Genomic DNA, 21,486 nt, shown 5'->3' with positions numbered 1-21,486 from the left:
TGCTCTCGCTTTAACCGAACTGAGGTGGGAGGCAAACCTGCGCTGCCTTCCCCACCCTGCCAGACAGGTAGTCTTTGAAGGCTGTGGGAAGGCGCGGGTGTTTATTACGGTGAGAGCTGCGGTGGTGTGTAAAAAAAGAGAGGGAAAGGATCTCCCAGCTTTTTAGAGAGGGCCTCTGTATGATGCCATTTGAATCCGTACTTTTTGTTTGGTGGTAAGTTTTAATAGTTATCCTTTGAGGATTTTCCCGGCGAGCTTATCTGAATACACCAACAGTCTTTTTTGTAATATTCGCATTTCCCCTTTGGTTCAGCCGAGCCCACTGACAGATCATTCAAATTCAATTGTTTTATGTCTAAGCCGAACAGCTAATTAAAGTAGGGATGATTAACCTGACTGGCAGTGTCGCTCTCTCTCCCTCGCTCTCTCGCTCCCTCCCTCCCTCCCTCCTGTTCCAATCAGTCTTTTTCTCACACTCTCCCTCTCTCTCTCTCTCTCTGTCTTTTGCTCTACTGTGTGTGTGTGTGTGTGTGTGTGTGTTTTTTTTTCCTCTCTCCTAAACGTGGTCTGCTTGCTGATGGCAGAATGGCACTCGGAGATTTGTGCATTGTGTCTGGTTTCCTACGGGCAGGCTGACCCAGTGCCTCTAGGGACTTATCAATAGACCACTCAGAAGAGACAGAGACAGGAGAAAGGAGGAGGGGTGGGGGGGTGGGGGGGGAGAGAGAAAGAGAGAGGGAGAAAGAGAGAGAGAGAGAGAGAGAGAGAGAGAATCAATATCAAGAATAGAAGGAGCTCCGAAGCCATTTTTTTTTTTTTTTAAAGAAGTATCAGGACTTGGGAAGAGGGTGACAAAGAAGGTTTTTCAAAGAGGCAGTGGAGGAGGTTCTAATAAATTTGGAAGGAAACAGTTCCCTGTCTTGGGAAAAAAGGAGAACTCCTGGCTGATTAGCATTCACACCAGGTATGAGATGTTCCCTACCCCTTATCACTGTCGCAACCGAGATGGAAAAAAGCTTTTTTTTTTCTTTCCCCCCCTTTTTTTTTTCCCCCCTCCTCCCCCCCCCCCCCCCCCCCCCCCTTCAGCTCTGTAAGGAGACGGAGCGTTTATTTTGGTACGTTGGTTGATGGTGGCAGGGGGAGCGGGAGCCGTGGGCATTTGTGTGCTGGGAGCAGGGAGAATGGAAGCAGGGCAGCGGGGAGGGGGCGGGTGGGAGAGGAGCCGGGAGTGTGTTACTGTGTCTCCTCTTTGTGCACCCCTGGGGGGGTTACCCAAGTTCATTTCCAGCAGGTGGATTTAGGCAGGGAGTTACTTAACGCTTGACCGCCAGTTTTGAAAAAAAGGAAAAAAGAAAAAAAAAAAAAAAGAAAAAAAAAGGACCTGCTTCCTATGTCTATTAAAGGAAGCTCCAATTTTTTCCCTCTCTCTCTCCTCTCTCTCTCTTTCCTCTCTTCCTAACCAGACAGCGGGAGGGTTTCTGGCTCCTCGCCAGCCCAAAAGCCTCTAAGTGTTTTGCACTTGTTTCAGGGAGCCCGGGGATTTTTTTCAGCATTTTCACTAGAGAACAAAGAGTTCTTTACAAAGGAAGGGGGAGAGCGAGCTTAACGCCTGAGATATGTTTTTCTATTTTTATTAGGGATTTTTTTCTCTCCCCCCCCCCCCCCCGAAAGAAAGAGGGAGAAGCAAAGCACAGAATGTGTGGCAGCCACAAAATAGATTGAAAGGAAATGCAGTTCCCTTACCTCCAAATTATAATTTGGAATTATTAAGAACAAGAATGGAAGGGGGACGAGACCAAGTGAGTTTGATATGTCGTTCTTTTCTCCCTTTTTAAAAACTCTCTCTTTAAAACCAATCGCTGTTTTGCCAACTTACCTAGCCTTTTTGGTTTGGGTGGTTTTTTTTGGCATAAAAGTTATACTGCAAACAGTTTCTGTTTACTTAAAAAAAATCAAACAACAAATTCTTACCGGGGGAGGGAGGAGGGGAGAGGGAAATGGGGTGGTTTCGGTAGAAAAGAAATAAATGAGTGGGAACAGAAATCTTTCACTTTCTGTCACTTAGAAAAAAAGTTGGTAATGGCTTGTTGAAGCTACGATCCTAAAATACAGATGGGGCACTAACGTCTGTGTCCACGGACCCAGCTTTTCCCTGACCATCTGTCTAAAAGTCACCTCTCATTGGCAGCTCAAATGATTAGTCGGAGCTCAGGGATTTTTTTGTTTGTTTGTTTGTTTGCTTGTTCCTCCTGTTTGGTGGGACCCTCTCTCAAATGGCTCCATTTCACCTCCTGAGTCTAGTTCTTTAATCGAGCTCCAAATCGAGGATTTCAGGACAGACCTTCTTCACTGTAGATTTTTTGTTCTTCTGCATGTATTTCTTATACATACACTCTTTGTCTATTTGTATGTGGAAAAGGTACACGTAATGTAGAAGGGAATAATGCATCACATTTAAGGAGATGTTTAGATTGGAATTTTATTGCGTATAGTATATAACATACAGGATTATCTTCTCGACAGTGTCTCCTGTACAATGGTTAGGATGTTTGAGAATATGTACTGTTGCAAATTCAGTAGCTTAAGGAAGTGCTTTCTTTAGCCAAATTCTGCCTTCCTTCCTTTATTGATTTGTGTTTTCCTGGCTTTGACAAATTACCAATCTAAAAACTGCATTATATAGCAGTGGTGCAGAAAACAAGAGAGGAAGCTGTATATTATAACTACCACCACCCCCCCACCCCCCCCCCCAAAAAAAGAAAAAATCATATATGCACAATATACAGGGCTGGATCAAATTATTACAGAGTTACGAGGATTGTTTCTGCAGGCAGGGCATTCTTACTACAATACCTTGATTTTTATATTCATGCTGCAGGCTTCCCTCAGAAGAGGTCATCTGTTACAGCTACGTAGGTATTGCATCTGTATCTGTGGCACTGTTTTTAAACCAACATCTATGCATTGTGTAAGTGTATATGGAGAATTAGTCCGTTTACATCTCCTCATAGGATGAAGGGAGGGAAACCCATCCCTGGGCTCTGCCTGTGCCGCTTTAGGAATGTTGCTACCCTACAGTGGCAGAAAAGTCCTGCAGGATACAGCCCGTCCCTTGGAAAAGTGAAGGGAAACTGGCCACCACAAGTGAAACCACCAGTTCAAACGCAGTTTTGTGTTCGGACCAGTACCTAGACTGGGGGCTTCCTACCCCTCCAGGTCTGTTAGCCAGGGCTCTTCCCTCTCCAAAGCTGTGGTGGGCACAGCTTCCCCAGCAGAAGGGGGGGGTGTGTGTGTGTCATCGTGGCCTCAAGTCCCCTGTTCTCAGCCCAGGTACCTTCGCTGCAGATAGCCCAGGAGCTTTGCATTTCCACGGGTAACAGCAAGAGCGGTGTTGAGTCGAAAGTACTTTGCGGGCTGCCCAGTTTAATGTGAATGCTTGATGGAGAGGGATGAACCACCAGAAAGAGCTGGTCTTTTCTGTTGGCAGGCAGACCGAACAGAGGAACTTTTGGCAAATTACAAATGGCTTTTCTTTTATTTAAAATCCTTGCTTTCCTCATTCGTCCTCAGAGTTTTTCCAAGTCCTGATGTTTTTCGTGGGCTGAATGTTTTCTGTGACTTCTGTCTTGCACTCTCACTCTCCAAAAAGGGTAAAAAAAAAAATAATAAATCACAGGAAACGTAAACAAAAGAGCACAGAAATGGGACTTGGCCTTTGAAGTTTTCCATAGGATAAGCAGTCTCCTCTTTTTTTTCTGCCTGAATCTTTTTTCTTCTGCTACCCCCCCCCCCCCCTTTTTTTTTTCAGACTAAAATGTTTTTGTGAGCGTTTTGTACCTGCAGCCGTGGAGATGGTGACAGAGGAGGGAGGACATAACAGAGCTGAAACATAGATTTAGCCCCCCTCAATCACAACTAGAAGGCATCTTCCAATGGCTGTCCCTGCTTCCAGAAGTAGGGAGAAAGATGATAGCTGTCTTTCGGGGACTCCACGGACTTGACCTGAGAGTAGCACATTCACAGTCCAGGAGAAAAGAGAGAGAGAGAGCAAAAAAAAAATGAAAAATGGGGAAAGAAAAGCTCTTTGAGCAGTAACACACTGGCTCTTTCTTCCTGCAGGCAATCCGCTCCAGCTCCTGGCGACGTGTCCTGCACTATCAGATATCATATGACTCTTTATTTGGACTCCCGTTAGCAGTATGGGCCTGTTAGGAGGCTGTTTGTTTTCTTTTCCTTTCATTTCCTTCTCCCCTATTTTATGTGTGCCCGTGCAAGCGTATCCCTTTTATAATCTTTTTGTGCTGAAGCTTTATAGAAAAGAAGAAAAAAATAAAAGAGAGAGGAAAAAAAAAACTTAATCATTTCCCAGGGCTGTTTTTAATCCTCTGCTAAAATTGAAGTTCATTGTCAAGTTGTAAAAATAAATAACACCTTTTGGTTTTATTTCTCTCTTTCACCTCTTCCTTCGCCCTTTCTGGCACTTCTCGGTGTGTTCAAATGCACTTGTGTATGTCCCTCTGTCTCTGCTGCCTGAGTGGGTGAAGTTGGGATACACCTGTGTCAGCCTAAGGAGGAGCAGGGAATTTGATAAGGTGGGAGCCTACTGCTGCTCCCACCGCTCCGCGCCATTCCTTTCACTTTCATAAACTTTTCTCTGTTTATTTATTTATTTTGTTTGGGCACTTTCTCGGCACAGAGTGTGAAAAGCTGTCAGGTAGCGATCCGTGTGCTGGGCTTTTCTGCATTTCGGCAAGCAAACGGGTGAAGTAAAGGCTGTAAGAAAACGAAATGTTGTGCTGGAAGAGCAGGGGATGAAGCGCGAGGTAGAAATCAGACGTGCTTTGTGTACGCCACCCATAAAAGTTTCCTGTACCAGAACGCTGGTGCCTAATAATAGGATGGAGGGAGCCAGATAGCAGCTAGCAGTCGGAGGGGCATAGCCAAATAGCCTTATGGCAGCAACATTTCTAATACCGAGTCACATTTTAGTTAAGGGATACGACTTTTTTCCCTGTTCATGCTGTCTTCAGCAACACAATATTTAGATGAACACCACAGCAAAACTTTTTGCCTGAAAATGCAAAGTCACATCAACAGAAGCAATGAATTGCTAGCAAATGTATTAAATCATTGCAAGAAAAAGGGTCTGTCTTTCCAAAAGAGAGGTAATGTTTTGTTTTGATACTTTCCAACGCAGTGTTTTCATTTCTGTTTTTGAGCTGAGGATTTATTTTGACAATTGTTAAGAATTGACTTTTAAAGGAAAAGGGGAGGGAAATCCTTAAAAACGTTCCAAAATGAGAGGGGTTTGAAGGAGGGAGATTCAGGGGGGTTTGGAGGAATTTAAAGTGTTTGGGGTTTTGTTTGTTTGCTTCGGTTTTGTGCAACCTGAATTGTAATATACTTTGGCAAGCAAACCAGAAAATGAGCTTTTTACACAACTTTGCTGCCTTTGTAATTACTGCTGTATTTTTGTGGGACTCGGTGTTTTTTTCATCTGAATTTGATAAGATCATCAAAGCCTGTTTGCACTGTAGAGGCACAAAGGAGTTACTGACACTTTCCACCAGAGGTAGATGCTTTGGCTGGTCGGTCATTCCCCCAAGTTGCACCGTTCAGCAGCTGGCTGCATGCGGGCCGATGGCCACACTCCAGGGGAAGCCACGGCACTGTTTTGTATACGCGATTTATGTACGTTTTGTGCTGATCTTCCTATTAACGTAGCTGAAGATCTATAAGTCTTAGCATTTCCTCCCTGGCGTATACTTAGGCCAGGGTACAAAAGCAGTCTGGTGAGGCAAACACAGACCAGCGGGGTTTTTGTTACAAATCCAGAAACAACTGTGTTTCAGCCATACTGTAGGTGTGTTAAAGCACATCGAGGTCGCCCTGCTAGGTGCTGGTGGTTCTTATTTCTCACCTGACTGAGACACCTTCCCACTGAACGCTGTGCAGGTTTTCCTGAAAAAGCGTTAATGAAAAACAGAGCTAGAACATCAGGATTTGGGGGGATCCCTTTGAATCAGTGATGGAAACCAGATGCCCCAGTACGTGTTCTTGCACAGCACGGCATCCCTCTGGAGCACGCAGGGCACGCTCGCTGTAGTGGAGATGCTAGAGCCGAGTTGAGATAACTCCTGCAGTCTGAAACTTTTATTTCTATATTCCTCTAGTTCCTCCAGAAAAATACCAATATTTCTTCTTCGCTCTTCACAGCAGACCGTTTCTTTTTGTTACTTTTTACCAAGTCGCCTCAATGAGGAGTAAGAGACACTTGGACCAGTGACGAAGTTTTGAGGCTTCTTCCCTTTTCTCTCTTCCTCTAGCAACTTGAAACCGGCTTTGCTTTAACCTTTTGTGCTTAGGCACATTCGTGGTCCTGAGGAAGGAGTTACAGACTGTTGGAAGAAATTTGGTTTTGAAATAAGTGTTATGAGCGTTTTAAAATTGCGTGCTGTTTATGCACGGTACATGATGTTCCCTGTTACTCTACGCACGCTCCGGTGCTCTGAGCAGTCCTAGCTGTGGGTATTTATTTGCGAGCGTGTTCTGGTAGCCGCCCATGAATTTATTTGACTTGACAATCAGTAAACAGCAAAACGGTCAGGCTGAAGTTTGAGAGCTATGTAAGTGCGAGGTAAAAGGCTTCTTTCAAGTTTTTGGCCATTTCAGTGATTGTTGCTCTGCATCTTTATGTAAAGAAAAAACCCTGTTCTCTTCAAACTTCTTCGACTTCATCTCTGCAATGTAGATTATTCTATGTCAAAGTTATTATAAGCTCAAATAATGATAAAATACATATTTAGCTAACTCATTAAATAAATATAGTGAAGAGCGGTGGAAAGCTGAAAGCCAGGCACTGCAGCTAATGTCTGAAAGTGGCTCTGGGCTGGGCAGAGAGGGCCAGGCTCGTCGCTGCTGAAGTTTTGTTAGCATAACTTGGACTTGGTGGAATTGCACCAAAGTTGTGTTTTGACTTGGCTTAACTTCACTGCTTTCATCTGACTTTTTTTCTAAGCCAGCCCAATCCGGATCTATTCAGCACTCGGAAGGGTGATAGCCAAGGGACAAAACAGCTTGTCTAACACATGTCTCTTTAGTGCACCAGTGTGTGGCTTGTGGGGCCTCAGACTGGACCACCACTGTCAAGAGAAATGCATTTTCCTACAGCATAATAAGTTGTCCTGCTGCTTTCAGATGTCAGAGATCCCCAGTTCAGTACTTGGTGAAAAGGTCTGCTCTCAGAAGAGGTTTCCCTTCCATTTAACATTTCATTGGTGCATGCAGCTCATGTAAATGTGATGTGGCCATTAGGAGGAACAAATTCTGGTTAATTTTTGCCAGGATGCATGTATTAATGTTATGGTGAGATGGTATTTCAACCTAGACACCGATTTCAGTGGCTTACCACTAAAAAATGAGCCGAGTTGCAATGTCAAGCAGTTGTTCCAAGCTCAGAGGTGAAGCTTATATTATTTTGGAAAGTATGAGGAAAGTCATGGTTACTTTTTTTTCTTTTTTTTTTTTTTTTTTTTTAAATGTGTGTTGGGCAGTCACACTAAGACAGGAGCATTTTCTGATTAACTAATTACTGAAACCCATTAATTTTTCCATTCTCATTCTATTTTTAATTTTTCATGTTTCTTCAATACAAAATGAAAATTATAAAAAGCTAATTTCCTTAAACTAATTAGACTTACAATTTTAATCTCGCAAAACCCAGGAAATTCCAAACGATTTTTTTTGTAAGTCTGCCATGTTGCACATGCCTTTCTCCTCTTTGAAACCCTTATATTGGCCTTCAACAAATCCTGGGAAAACACTCAACACTTGCCAGAGCCAGCCTCGTCAGTCCAAACTCTCCTGAACTTCTGGCACTATTAGGCATCCAGATCCACATTTTGTGATTTGAGCTCATCACTTTTGAAAATAACAACATGGAATTTCCATTTCCAGACATTTCTTTGTATGAACTGAAGATTTTTTGAAAATATAATTAATGAACCAGAGTAATTCTGTTTCCACCGAAGCCAGCACAAGAAGGATCCACATCCTCTGGGTAAAATTTCTCATGGCACTTTCTAAAACTTGATTTTTGCTCAGATGGCCTTTTCAGTTTTTACCATCTGGAGAGCAGTGAAGTTGGTTACATAGAATATTCTGTAGGCAGTGCTCTGAATAGGACTCCTAAACCTCTTTGACCTGTTAATCTCAACTACATATCCCATAAAGCCTAAAGAGCTAGCGTGAGAAATAAGTTTTGTTCCCTCCTCCCAGAAAAAAAGGGTTTAGTGATGATTTCTTTGGCTGGAGAATCAGGAAATACCAGTGAAAACTCTGTGTAGGAAGATGCCAGAGTCTTCTTCAGTGAGGTCAGCTGTTCTTTTTATATATTTTTATACATATACAAATATATGTTTTGTTTGTGACTTCTGGGGGGGGTTTGGCTTGTTATAACCTATCCCCACAATCTTCAGAAGCTGCAGAAAATTACCAATGCCACCATAACCCTATACGGCTGGAGAGAGCAAGACAGAGCTGATCTGAGGCAGCCTTCCCCACGGACAAGCCAAGCCAGCAAGTTGGTTTTGAGCTTTAGCTTGGGCCATCGCCTGTGCATTGCTGAAGCACCAGGATGTACCCTGCAAGGAATCTTTCTCTCTGCAAGCAGTTTTTCTCTTCTGGTCCAATTCTGTAACTTGTTTTTTTTCCATGAAATTCTCGACAAAGTTAGGGGGAAGTCTCTGGAAATCATAGGAAAAATGGACCCTCTCCGAGTAGAGTCTCTACTACTCATACAGTTAAAAATTCACTCACTCTTTAAAAAAAAAAAAAAAAAAAAAAAAATTTGATCTAGTGGAAAGCAAAGGGGAACATTTATTTGCAGCCTGTTCATTTTGTATTATTCTCATGTCAGACAGCATAAGACTGTTCTGGTGCTTGCTTTGGAGGACCTTTGTGAAACTCTCTAGAGCTGCACAAAGCAAAGTCAGCGAGTGAGAAGCAATCTTGTTTCTGATCAAAACGAAGTAACGTGCCAACTAACGATGACAGAAACCTGGAGAGCTGTAGGTGCTCCTTTTTGTCGGAGATGTAAAATAGAGATTCAGACCCCTGTTAAAGGTTGCATAATGCCCTGGCTGAATTTCAGCGAAGGTAATTGTATTTGGCCTCCTTGAATTCCCTCTGAAGTGTCGGTTGCGTCGGGCAGTGCTCCCTGGCCAGACCCGCACCGTCAGGGTACGGAGCGTAGTGAAGCAGCTGCCGCCTCTCGCTCAGGGGTTGGCAGTAGTAACTCGGTGTGGAGTGGAGTAACCACTTTGCAATTTGATCAATGACTGAAGAATGGCACCAGCAAACACTGCTCTTCCATACCTTCGTTTCTCTCAGAATGCTTATGATCGAAACTAACAGCTTGGGTCTCTTCCCCGCAGCGGTCTGGTGGTTTTTCTAAGAGCCATCTCCATTTTTCAGTTGAGGAAACTGAGGCGCAGAAAATTTTGAGTGACTTTCCTAAGTTCACACAGCAAATCAGTGCAGTGCCAGGAGGATAACCTGGGAATCCTGGATCCCAGTCCCATGCTGTAAGCGGTAGGTGGGAAACACTGCCCCTCTGAATGTGAGTTATTGTTATTAAGATGTGGTTTATCTTTCATGTGAGTCGCCATCTGTTACATTGCCTACTTGCTGTTAGTTACGAAAGCTATTCACATTTTAAACTGTTTTGCATTCTCGCAGCTACTTAAGCCCACAGTAGACTTTTTGACAACAGTAACAGCACTTCTCATGTGAAAGGACTGGACAAATATTAACTCATGTTTTTTCAGTAAATTTTTGCAATGCCATAAACCCACAGTTTAGACTGAATTTAAACAGACCTTGAAAAGTCCACGTATGCAATGCTGGTTGGTTCCTTATCTGTCAGTTGTACCACAGTTAAGACACGACTGTATATTCTCATAGATATGATTAAGAAGATAAATTTCCAAATGTTAATTTAATGTAAATTGAGTCATTGATAACTTCATGTGTCTTGGGCCTAACAGCTCGGTGGCTGCTAAAGTCCTTCGAACATGTGGTAGGAAAAAATGTATTAATCTTGAGCTCTCAGTGATGCTTCTGGGGACCTCAGTGAGCCAAGGAGAACTAGGTCAGTTTTATTGGAGGCAGCCTGGAAAAGCCCAGAGCAGGAGCTGGGGCAGGGACTGGAGCTGTAAAATGAGAAAAGGCTCTTGAAAAATGAAAGTTGCTCTGTTTCTGCCTCTGTGCACAGATGGGTGGTAGGGGAATACATTCGTGTAGATCCTCATGATCACCATTTTTAAGGCAGCCATGGAGCCCCAGCTTGGGAAGGGGTAACCCCTGCAAAGAGGGAGAAATATCCTTGTAGCTGAAATGGGAAGGACTTGTCCCAAACTCTCCAACATCTACTAGGGGTTGGAACAACAGGGGAGACTGCCAAGCAGAGTCAGAGACAGGTTAGGTGCTGGTGCCTTTTCGTCTCTGAAGATGGTGACGCAGCAAGGACCCTCCCTGCTGGTAGCCCTGACTAGTGTCCTTCGGGTGGTGAAGCCTACTGGATTTCTTCAAGCTCTTACCTTCTGGTGAGCTAGAACATACCTTTCAGAAAGACAGGTAATCTTAAAGCCTTTAAGGAACGGAATGACCACATCTTTCAGACAATTATTCTGAAGGTTTAAAAGTCCATTTCACTTCTTCAGAATCTGAATTTGACTAACTTCAGCTGTGCCTTTGTCTGATGTATTAAGGAGCCCTCTACTGTCAGAAATCTTCTCCCTGTGTTTGGTATTAGTAAACTTTGCTGCTCTGGCTGATTGATAGTGAATTTTTGACACCCAGAGTGCAGTTTGAAGGTATGGGAAGGTGACTAGTGGAACTTGAAGTGAGATGTGAGGAATTATTAGCGGCAGAAGAGATGGGTGAGTAGAGAAGAGAAGCGCTATGCAGAGGCAGTGGGCTTCTTTTTCTTCCCAAGTAGATGAAACAGAAACGAAAGAAATACGTGGGTGAAGGCAAACATCCAGTTATAAAGAAGGAAAGAGGTGGGAATATGAGAGAAAAGGTCTTGAGAATAGGCACAGAAAGTAGCCTGAAAAGAGAAGCATTGTAAAGCTGTTAGACAGAAAAGAGAAACAAATGTAGTCTGCAGTGGCCAATAAGGTCAGAACAAATGGGGAAATATCAGATTATGTTAAGAATGTAACAAAAAGTAGCAGTAATTCACCTTGGGTACTATGGACTAGGGTTCTCAAGCAGTGGGTAGTTTCCTATCTCAGAGGAGGCCAGCGGGCTTAGCTCATTACGGCTTTGAAAATGTACTGCTTAATCTGAAGGTTATAGAGGGGCTGGTACAGTTTTGAAAGGTCTGAACACATTCAGACTTTGTGAAAAAGACTGGGCAAATTTTCTGCCCAAGGCCCCTCTGTGCTCAGGATTAAAACTCCAATGTTCAGGGCATAACGAAAGGGAGGCCTAATTAGGCGAGAGAAAGCTCTTCTGACACACATAGCTTGCTTTTTTTTTTCCCCCCTACCAACAAAAGAACAAAGAAAAGGGTAAAACTTTCTTAGGGTAAGTGTACTATTCGTTTTCGCAAGTTGTTTCTCTTCCAGCCCTCTCTGGAGCGGTACCTCCCTTTGCTCCGGTGGCTGGGACATCGCGATTTGGACATGTTCCTCACCCGCTGCCCGCTCACCGTGCAGCCTGGGACCGGTCACTGAACTCCCTGGCTTCACGTTACTCCAAACAACTCTAAAAGCAGCCAGTGGTTTCCTATCTGGGGGGCAGCTGAGACGATGGGGTCAGCGTGGCCGGTGAAACACTATGGAATCGTTAGGCGCAGGCAGCAAGGTTGGCTTTGTCTTTGGGTTTCACACAGTTCAGTATGAAGAATTCTTGCATCTTCACCCCCCGTGTTGCGCCATGTCTCTCCTGTCTTCCTGTACCTGTGAAATAACTCTTGATAGTGCTTGTCACTGGTGCTGCAAGGGCACGGAGTGTGAGTGTAATGAGTTCTTCATGCTTTGAAGGTATTAGTGTTCTTACCTCTTAAATCTTGATAAAATCCTTTGGCCAAAGTAAAATTCTGGTTGGTTTCTGTTAAGAAAGAAAAAATACTTTTCTGAAGACTTTGATTTTCTTTTCAAAACACATGCCTAGTCCTAACCAATCTGGGAAAATATACATCTATCAGATAAGATAGAAGACAATCTCTGAGTTGCCATTGTAGGCCAAGGACTCATGGTGCCAGTCCGGACCAGTCAGACTAGCTTTTAAGAAGATACGTGCTTTTAAGAAGATGAGCTTTGTATGGCAGACTTGTCTGCGACATGAATGAAGTGTGTGGAAGTAAACTCCACGACACTCACTGCTTACTAGAAACACATTTCGGGTATTCTTGTTGATTGATGGGTCACCGAGTATTGTATTCCGACATCTTTCAAACAAGGCTATCCCCTTGCATTTGTGCAAGCAAAGAAAAAAAATATTTACTCGGAAGGAGAAAAAAGCAAAAACTGTTGGAAACTTGAAAGTCATTTCTAAAGCCATTTCTCCCTGTCGCTGGTATTAGAAGAATTTTCATTCTCTTTAAGGCTATTTAAAATATACTTTGGGGCTAAAATAACAGAGAAGACAATCCAATACATTCTCAGCCCTGAAACCACAATGGGTAACAGATCCTTGTTGCCACATCGCATCCAATGAGAAAGCTTACTGGAAGAACTGGTCAAAAAACCTCATTATTGATTGCAAAAAAAAAAAGTAGAAGAGATGAAAATGTTCGCTCTCCTCTTCATCTCATTCTTTTTTTCAAGGCAGAAAATAAAGTGCAAAGCACTGGTTTTATTGTTTAATTAAAAATAACTCCCTGTTTTTCAGTGATTTTTATTTCTGTGAATTTTAATTCTCCCTTTTTACGTGAGATGAAATAACAGAAAACAGTGAAAGCAGTTAAAATTTCCATTATTTTTTTTTCATTTTTAATTCAGTATATAAGATTATTCTCTCACTTTCTGCTGCCCTCCTGCCTCTCTCTTCCATATTCATGCAGACTCCTGGCTGGCTCTGAATGGCACTTAACTGTTTCACTCATTAGAATGAGCAAGTGGCGGCTCCGTAACTTTGTTGATTTAAGGTGAGATCATGGTAGGGACCACTCTGGATTCTGGAAATGACACAGTTTTTTGAAGATACTCCTTGCGAAGCAAGTAAGGAATATGATAGCTTCACTTCTAATCAGGGTGAATATCATTGCAGTCAGCAGTAGGTGTCACAAGCTATATGGGTACATCAGGGATCTGACATGAGAACACTTGTGTTCATAATGTTTCTGTCACTTATTCAATGCACAATCTCTGAGTTCTCTATTTTGGCTTGTTTTCCACATTAGGACAACTTGCCACAGGTAATAAACCTAAATTTCTTTCATTTGTTTGAGAGATTACTTGAGGAGTTACCTATATGTATGGCTGTTCTTGCTGAAAGGCCAACGCTGCTGGCATGGTCTGAGGTAACGTTTATCTCCATGTTGAAGATGTGCTTTTTTTTTTTTCCAAAACACTGAATAATGGTGAAATGAGGACACTGTGTGATAATGGAAGTAAGACCCATCATTTTAGAATAGATATTGATGATGTGTTGCTGTCCACCTGTAGCACCTTTTGTATTGAGCCAAATGAAATGGCAGTAGTATTAAGGAGGAAAACTTCAGTGGGCGTTATTGACCAGACAGGTCCAGCTTCGTCACCCACCTTTTTGCATTTGAGCTGTTTATTTTCACTCTCAGGCTGTCAGTCATCACATGAATTAGAATTGAAAGACACCCTAATATGGGATCTATAGGCACCGGTCCCCCAGTCTCTGTGACTGGGCTGTTTTGTTCTGTCTTCTGTAGTTTCTGTCCTCTCCAGGTAGGGTTCTGCAGATTGGCATCACAGTTTAGTCTATTTCCAAGAAATGCCAGACATAGGAGAGGCAAAAATGTGTCCCAGTAGGATTAGAGGAAACCTTGAGTGATTTGACCTGGTCAACAACTGTCAGGAAGCACTGCTACTTGAGGAAAAGTAAATGCTTCATTATTGCTGCTAGACAGATCAGCCTCCATAAAACACCTGGAAGTGGTCCACAGACCACAGACAGAACGTCACTGAGGTTGATTTTTTTTTTTAAATGGGGAGAGAGAGCAGACCTCATATTTTTAGACATAAATTGATCATCAGCTGGGGTGAGGAAGTAATCTATCACATTTGAGTCTCCTGTAGAAACCAAGAGTGCTATAAGGTGATGTCCCTTTCATCAGATGTTGACCACCACAGGGGGAAGGACATCAGACTGCTTGAAGCATCACTTTGAAGAGACAAGCTCACAGGCGAGATATGTTACTTGTGGTGAGGCTGAAGGTGAATGAGGTAACCACAGAGTAAGCTGCTAAAGATGTGGATTGTGGGAAGCACTAGTGATAGGAGGCAGATGGTTGGATTGATTAGGGCAGTACCAGGGACTAGGTGTTTTCTTTCACCATCTGAGGATGAAGTTAAACCTGCTACTGGTAGTAATGAAGAATAGCTAATACAGATCAGGCTCTGCCAAAGTAGCAGCGTTGGCATCAGGAGCAGAAAGTTTTGCAGATTTCTCTGTGTGTGCACTTGCTACTGGTGTTCCTGGTGGGTGGCTGAATCATCCTGATGGCATTCAACAGGAACCAGCTGCTGAGAATATTAAAATGCAAGCATTTATTCCTCTAGAGAGACAGTAGCATCTGCAAAGTTTTCCTGTCTTGATAGTACAGATAATCCCAGGGAGTATTCTCTAGTAGTTTTTAACTCTCAATTCATTTATGCATTTTTTTTTAAAGCTGTACATGCTTTGTGTCTGCACAGAAAGGCAAGCTTAGTCTTAGACCTGAGGCCACAGCTGTCCTAGGCAGGTAGTTTGCAAGCTCAGGCTGAGGTACCTGCCGTGGGGAAAAGGAAGATGGGCTTTGCCTCCTTCTCCCCCCCCACCCCCACCCCCCACCTCCCTCTCTTTTCTCCACCATCCTGTTCTCAGGAGATCTGCCTTGGAAGCTGGTACGCCACACAGCAGGAGTCCTCTGCCAAGCCACCATTCTGTAACTTCCATATCAGCGTGAGCTTTGTCTGAAATTTCATAGTGGCAGCAATTTTAAGAAATGGTAAAAACTGCAAGGAAGTGAGTTAATGGTCTGATCGAATAGGATGTTGAATATACCCGTTATTGTTTGTATTTGGTATTCCCAAAGAGGAACGTGTCACTTCACAAACCGTAAGCAACGCTTCCCAGCCCTAAGCTGGCTTACAGCCTAGGGGACAACCCCAGAATGGAACTGGGTGCTGGCAGCAGCTTACATTAACCCCATCAGGAGCAGGATGCACTCGGCTCCCACCAGAAGCTCCTCTTAGTCCAGTATGGCCCTGACACCAAACATCATAACCAACACAGCTGAGGGCAGGGAAAAAGTAGATAGTAGCAACAGCAGGGAAGAAAGATGGCAATTTCTGCTTTTAAGTCTTTTGCTCAGCTCTGCATCTCTCTTCTGCTTTCCTTAGAAAGTGTTCTCATGCTAATAGTGTGGGAATTCACATACTAAAGGTATTTACAGGAAGGGAAAGGCAGAGGTTCTGCCTGTGACATATGATGTGAGAAAAGGTGCAGGATTGTTTTAAGGAGAAAGAAAAAGAGAGTTCTTTTGCAGTGCCGCTGCAATGCTGGCATGGAGAGAAGAAACAAGCTGCAGGCAGCCAGAGCTGTGTGGCAAAAGAAAGGGTGAGGACTGCAATTTTCTTTAAAAAGGAGCATATTTCTGTGTGCTCATCACAGCAGCATTTTATTAAGATATTTTAGCCTTATCTAAATAGCCTTGTGTAAAATGTCTGCTTAATACCTGCAAGGCTGTGGATGGTTCAGGTCTATTTTTCTAAGTTGCAATATTAGCACATGGCATCAAAAGAACAAACTGGCACAAGGCGGCAAGCTTCCATCCCTGCTTCCACCTTTTGTCATCTCCAGTCATCCTCAGAGCCTGGCAGGGTGTGTCAACATGTCAAGGTTTTGACAGGATCATACAGACACAAGAGGGACCGCAAACACTGCTCTACAAAGTTTATTGATAGTCCCTCGTGATGTGACAGGCCAAGGAAAGCTGTTGCAGGAGAGGTGACAGCAACGGCAGCACTTTATAGCCCTTCCTGATTTCAGCTTCTCCTTGGAAAGAGCTGCTGAAACCTCTTAGCGGTGTTAGACATATAGTTTAATCTCAGTGAGGCATCACAGCGATGATGCATACATCAAAGACTGTGTTGTGCTTTCCCCTTTTTGTGTGAGTTATGTTTGCTCATTTGTTTAAAAAAATAGCATAATGATTTCAATTTTAAGAGGCTTAAGCCCAAAGCCTTGGAAAGTCTTAACAAAGAATGATTTAATGAACTGGCTATTGTGTTTATTGTTGTGCTCAGCTACTTAAGTATGTCATGGGCTCTGCAATACAAACAATTAATGGTCAAGCTTCTGAGCTCAAGTGCTAAGGTCTTCTGCTTTCAGAAAGGAGAAGTAGCATTTGAGGTCTGTTCCCACTTAAGCAGTAGTGCAATAAAACTCCAGTGGATTTAGACTAAATGCTTTGGGGTTGGTTTTGTTGTTTGTTTGTTGGTACAACAAAATAAAGTAGATCTTAATCCTAAATAAGAGCAGCACTGGAAAATTTCAGGAAAATACTGAATAATACTCAGGCATTTTCACTCCAGAATTTTCTCTAAGGACACATCTCTCTCTTAAAACCATCACAGTGAAGAAAAGCTTCTTGAGCTTTGCCTTGATAATGTTGAGGGTGCGAATGAGCTTTGCACCAGGAAGGTTCTGCCCACCAAACTTAGGTATAGTTTGATCCTCATTGCATACCCCAAGAAGTCATGCTGTTAGACCACAGGGCATCAAACAGCATTTAATGCAGCTCAGCTGATAGTATGAGGTTGGTATCCATCTGGAAAGCCACACAGCATGTGTCCCAACAACTCCTGCAGGCTTAGCCTCTCCAGTGCAATGTAGGCTATGAATAATCTTTAAAAAGGATCAAATCACTGTTTTGCTGAAAGTGCTTCTGCTTTTCAGATTTGTGATTCCGAGCATGTCGGGTAACTTCAGCTCCAAGTCAGGAAGGCAGGAGGTGTCACTTCAATGCTTGTGTGTTTTGTCACGGCTACTTCACGTCTTCTGTTTTCACTGCTTATCCACACTTTGTATTTACCACTGCAAAATGATAACGAGGAGGTGGGAGTTAAAGAAAAATAATGAATTTTTAGAGCTGTTTATTGTCCTCAAACAGCATGATCCTTTGGGACAGTACCCCCCACCTAGCCTAAGCAGCCGGCAAAGAGATATTTGGACACAAATTCAGCCACTCAGAATGAAGTCAGAGCACAGAGCTATGATAATAAATTCCATCCTGAGAAGAAAGGAAAGACTGAGGCTGCCAGTGGAGCAACTGAGTATCTGCGGAGCTATGACTTGGTTCTCCCTTTGCCATCCCATGGCTGAGATCAAACTACGTCTGTGAATTATTTACCTCTCTGGCCACAGGAAAATCACAAGCCTGAAAATCACATCAATGCTGTCCACACAGCAAGAGCTGCCCCTTTTTCACCTCTGAATACTGTGTCACACCTGAGCAGTAAACTACACTAACTCTGTAATAAATATGGTAATGATGGTTACTGCTGCATTATATTTTATTAGGAATGCTTTGTGCAACCGTTTTGGTCAAGCCCTCCACCCTTCTCCAGCTCAGCCCAGTCAATAGATGCTTCCCATGACTGTTGCCTGTTCAGTCAGCCCTGTAGTGTGGTAAATAAATGTACCGTCAGCATAACGTGTACTACCAACTTCTCTCTTCATTTCTAGTCTATTTACGTTCAGTGTCATTCTTTGACTCGCGCCAGCTCACTTGCAATACCCCGTCCTCAGCCTTTTGTTCTTCAACGTTCGCTCTGTGGGTGAAAGGAATAAACAGCAGCTGCGGGAACCCAGCAGCCGAAATAGTGGAGAGTTCACATTTCTTTAAGGACAGAATCTGTGAGGATTTTTGCTCCAGTCTCTTTTTTTCTTGAAGATTTGGAAAGAGTGCCACGCGTGCGTGCTCTGGCGTGGCAGCTCTTCTTCGCCACTTGAAACAGCAGTTGTTCATACTGCCATTTCTAAGAGAAAACTTGAATTCAGCAGATATACCAGGGCCACCAAAGAAAGGCTGCTGGAGCCCACAGACTTTTCTGCAGGCTGGTAACTCACTTGGCGTTATCAGGATTTTCTTAAAATTCCTTTGTGCCATTACCTTTTCACAGGGAGATTTTGTTCTGTTCTGAAACCTCCGAAGTTCCCTGTTACAGGTGTTTATTGGACTCTTTCTCTAGCTGGGAAAAGGAAATGTAAACCCATGGGGAACCAGCGTTGCGTGAAAGCAGAAGTGAAGGGAAGATGCCTTCCCTGGGTGGGGATGCAGATGCCCTTGGATCCTACAGAGAAGTGTGTGTGTTAGGACTTCATGTGCTCTCCCAGAAGAGAGCAGCAGGGTGATCTCCAGCACCTCCGGGCTGTGCTGAACAAATGCAATAACAAAACTGGTGAACTGATAGTTGGTGCTTTGCACAGGAAGGGAGTGATAGATTAAACCCTGAGACAAATACCCACATAGCACAGGCTCGATAGCTTCTTTTCAACTAACACTAATAAGGTATCCTATGCACTCATATTTTGTAGGAGAAAAAGACGAAAATGCAGCTGGAAGAAAAGTCTTGCTTCTAGTTTATGGAGTGACATTTGTCTTAATGCATTAGAAAAACAACATTTTCCTGCATTTTAAGAGAGGGAAAAAAGATTGCGAAGATAAACATTACATACTCTTAAGCTCATATTTCAAAAGTGACTTCTAAAATTCCAGGTAGTATCTTTAGAAATGTGGGATTTCGGAGCAAGTGAACTTTTATTCTAGGCCCGTGGGCAGTTTTATTTCAAATCTGTCTCTTTATCTGAAACCTGGTTTTGAGCAGGTATCTGAAATTTAGCATACCAGATTGAGACCCCTGTGGAAGTCTGGCAACACCCTAGACAAGGCACTAGTACCTGCTCTCCTGGTACTGGAGACCAGGACACAATACTGTGTTTGTCATTAGACATTTTGGGGACATCTGAGTGATCTTTCACCGAGGTTTAACAGAGGGCTAAAGGATCCAGGAGACATAATAATAGTAAGCATAAGGTTTTGGCTTCTTGCAGTCTGTGACGTGCAAGTATGTGGAACACTGTGAAGAGTGAAGATCAAGTCAAAAAGGATGTTTCTTCTCCTATATTTTCTCTGAGAATCTCAGTCACCTTTGCAGGGTAAATTCTCTATTAGTAGCTTTCAGTTCCATCTACAAGCTACAGGGATAGGCATTCATTCAAAGATGATGAAGCCTTCATTATTTTTAGAAAGTTCATCACAGCACATTTACTTGTACAGTGTAAAGTATTTCCACAAATTAAACCTAAGCAGTTGTCAAAATAAATGAACAAAGTATGCTCTGTGATGCCTTATCCTTTATTTATTTATATTTTGTATTGTCTGTTCAAGTGTTTGTTAATTTGAAAAATTCAGTTATTTGTGATAGGTCAGCATCCTAGCTGTTAGCTTGAATTAGCAAGATCATATTATTTTTCTGACTAGATACGCTCATAACAGCAGAAGCATTAGCTGAAATACAGTTAGGTTTGGGTTGGCAGAACTGTGGTTGCTACAGATAATCCAAAGGATTATTTGGTGACGGATTATCCTAAATGAAGGTTTTCCCAAACCGCCTGCTTTCTGAAAGGTCACGTTGCCGCTGTGCTAGACTCGGTGTCAAGCCGCATTTCAGCGTTTGCAGGAGGAGGGATTCCAAGAGGAAGGGCTGGAGGTGGCAGAACTGGGTGCCATGTGGTAGGCATGTCAGCGGAGGGAACGGCGTGCCACACACCTGCTTTGGGGCTCTGCCGTGCCACAAGTTAACATTTTGATGAGCAATTTCCATTCTGTTGTTTTCTCTCAACACATGGGGTTCAAAAAACAGTTAAAAGAAAACTGTACCCATTTGCTCATCCCAGAAGCCTGCGATTTCAGAAGAGTCTGCCAGATTAATTTTCACATATACAGTATTTCAGAGTTGAAACACACAGAGGACTGCGGTTTATCTTTTGAAATGGTAGTGTGACGGCCAAAGGAAAATAGGTGTGCACTGCTGTAGGTTCATGGAATGCTACTGACTGATGGTTTGTAGTTGTCAAAAAAAAAAAAAATCCTTTGCTGTAATCAGAACCTTCAGAGGTTTCTCAAGTCTATATAATAATCACAAAGACTAACCTCTACAGGAAGAGATTTTTTCAGTGGCTAAATCTAAAATATTACAGAAATGCAACAATCTTTTTGCTGGCTGCATGTCTGTAAAGAACCTGCTTTCTCTAACTACCGTACTTGAACTTGCACTAGGATGATAGAATATAATCGAATCACATGCTATGTTAAAACATTTCATTTTTGTCCCTACTAGCTCCGTAACGCGCTCTTTGTGGAGGGGACGGGAGGGGTGGGAGGGAAAATAGCTCCAGAATTCCATTGGCATCGCTGCAGAAGGAATAAAAGTTTTCTCACAGGACCACTGTTAGCCTGACTATGTATTTTAGTCAGAAATAGGCTAGTCCTTTGCCAGTTTACCCTGAGAACTAACTGTCATGTGGTTGAGGAAAGAATTAGACTTCTATTTCCTGGTTAAACCTCTAATCTGATATTCGTATAGCCGATTTGGTCATAAATTTTGGCTACTGAAAATTTTCTGGCTTGTGGTAGGCCTGTATCTGTGTAATTGGAAAACAGAAGAGATTCTCTCACTTTAATCTGACGCTTATCTCCATCCTCCTTAAGGCAGGAGAAAAGCCAAGGGATTTAGCATCTTCCTTCTTTTCTTGCAACCTACTGAGACTAACTATGGTTAGAAGCTCTTCTTGATGCATTTTATAGCAGGATGTCCATGCTGCTAGAAACCTTTTGTTGCTGAAGTCTGCAGCATTAAATCATTCAATAACCCCTATTTCTGTCTTCCAGGAGAGCGTCAGCTTGTAAAAGTGACATGATCAACACAAAAGTCAGCCTCTGACATGCCCTTGCACCCACAGATCATGTTCGTGCACTCACTAGTAGAGCAGTTTAAAGGTTTTCAGTAACCTTTTAATAGAGGTAATTTCACTGGTCCCTTTCAAGGGGTCCACTTGATTATATGCCAGTAAAGAGAGATGGTATTTGAGAACGGTTGATATGCTCACAATTTTTGTAAGCAAAGACCTTGACGAGTTCCTCCACAGTCAGTCTCCTTGGGCTAAAATTTCAACCTATTACATGGGGATTTAGCCACTCATTTCCCATAAACATCAATGGGAGTCATGTGGCTA

The 21,486-nt window shown here is 42.9% G+C and overlaps 1 protein-coding gene across 9 annotated transcripts in view; it reads left to right on the top strand.

Moving 5' to 3' along the window:
* Positions 1 to 21,486, top strand: part of ZBTB20 (zinc finger and BTB domain containing 20) — a 519,455-nt gene that overhangs the window by 396,340 nt on the left and 101,629 nt on the right. Inside the window, exon 1 of one of the 9 annotated variants that reach the window (XM_013300685.3) lies at positions 780 to 964. The exons of the other annotated variants lie outside the window; for them this stretch is intronic. The gene's annotated coding sequence lies outside the window, so the exon portion shown is untranslated. Of the gene's footprint in view, positions 1 to 779; positions 965 to 21,486 lie in introns of those variants that run through there. 9 annotated transcript variants of the gene reach the window in all.

This window comes from Falco peregrinus, chromosome 6 (assembly GCF_023634155.1).
Source record: "Falco peregrinus isolate bFalPer1 chromosome 6, bFalPer1.pri, whole genome shotgun sequence".
Lineage (NCBI taxonomy): Eukaryota > Metazoa > Chordata > Aves > Falconiformes > Falconidae > Falco > Falco peregrinus.
Note: the sequence above shows the minus strand (reverse complement) of the source record. Positions and strands in the feature narration are given on the sequence as shown.